Here is a 2021-nt window from a genome sequence, read left to right on the forward strand (position 1 = left end):
TAAATCCAAGGAAAAACACGCCAAGACACATATTAATCAAACTATCAAAAATTAAATACAAAGAACAAATATTAAAAGCAGCAAGGGAAAAACAACAGATAACACACAAGGGAATCCCCATAAGGTTAACAGCTGATCTTTCAGCAGAAACGCTGCAAGCCAGAAGGAAGTGGCAGCACATATTTAAAGTGATGAAGGGGGAAAACCAACAACCAAGATTACTCTACCCAGCAAGGAGCTCATTCATAATTGATGGAGAAATTAAAACCTTTACAGACAAGCAAAAGCTAAGAGAATTCAGCACCACCAAACCAGCTTTACAAAAAATGCTAAAGGAACTTCTCTAGGCAGGAAACACAAGAGAAGGAAAACACCTACAATGGAAATTTAAGAAAACTGAAATTGTATCAAGCATCTTTTCCGACCACAACGCTATGAGACTAGATATCAATTACAGGAAAAAATCTGTCAAAAATACAAGCACATGGAGGCTAAACAATACACTACTTAATAACCAAGAGCTCACTGAAGAAATCAAAGAGGAAATCAAAAAATACCTAGAAACAACTGACAATGAATACACAACGACCCAAAACCTATGGGATGCAGCAAAAGCAGTTCTAAGAGGGAAGTTTACAGCAATACAACCCTACCTTAAGAAACAAGAAACATCTCAAATAAACAAACTAAACTTACATCTAAAGCAATTAGAGAAAGAAGAACAAAAAAACCCCAGTTAGCAGAAGGAAAGAAATCATAAAGGTCAGATCAGAAATAAATGAAAAAGAAATGAAGGAAACGAGAGCAAAGATCAATAAAACTAAAAGCTGGTTTCTTGAGAACATAAAAATTGATAAACCATTAGCAGGACTCATCAAGAAAAAAAGGGAGAAGACTCAAATCAATAGAATTAGAAATGAAAAAGGAGAAGTAACAACTGACACTGCAGAAATACAAAGGATCATGAGAGATTACGACAAGCAAGCCAATGCCAATAAAATGGAAAACCTGGAAGAAACGGACAAATTCTTAGAAATGCACAACCTTCCAAGACTGAACCAGGAAGAAACAGAAAATATGAACAGACCAATCACAAGCAATGAAATTGAATCTGTGATTTTAAATCTTCCAACAAACAAAAGCCCAGGACCAGATGGCTTCACAGGCAAATTCTATCAAACATTTAAAGAAGAGCTAACACCTATCCTTCTCAAACTCTTCCAAAATATAGCAGAGGGAGGAACACTCCCAAACTCATTCTACAAGGCCACCATCACCCTGATACAAAAACCAAAGATGTCACAAGGAAAGAAAACTACAGGCCAATATCACTGATGAACATAGATGCAAAAATCCTCAACAAAACACAAGCAAACAGAATCCAACAGCAGATTAAAAGGATCATATGCCATGATCAGGGGGGGTTTATCCCAGGAACGCAAGGATTCTTCAATATATGCAAATCAATCAATGTGATATACCATATTAACAAATTGAAGGAGAAAAACCATATGATCATCTCAATAGATGCAGAGAAAGATTTAGACAAAATTCAACACCCATTTATGATAAAAACCCTGCAGAAAGTAGGCATAGAGGAAACTTTCCTCAACATAATAAAGCCCTTATATGACAAACCCACAGCCAACATCATCCTCAATGGTGAAAAACTGAAACCATTTCCACTAAGATCAGGAAAAAGACAAGGTTGCCCACCCTCACCACTATTATTCAACACAGTTTTGGAAGTCCTAGCCACAGCAATCAGAGAAGAAAAAGAAATGACTCCAAATCAGAAAAGAAGTAAAGCTGTCACTGTTTGCAGATGACATGATACTATACATAGAGAATCCTAAGGATGCTACCAGAAAACTACTAGAGCTAATCAATGTATTTGGTAAAGTAGCAGGATACAAAATTAATGCACAGAAATCTCTGGCATTCCTATACACTAATGATGAAAAATCTGAAAGTGAAATTAAGAAAACACTCCAATTTACCATTGCAACAAAAAGAATAAA

The sequence above is a fragment of the Physeter macrocephalus genome, chromosome 4 (assembly GCF_002837175.3).
Source record: "Physeter macrocephalus isolate SW-GA chromosome 4, ASM283717v5, whole genome shotgun sequence".
NCBI lineage: Eukaryota > Metazoa > Chordata > Mammalia > Artiodactyla > Physeteridae > Physeter > Physeter macrocephalus.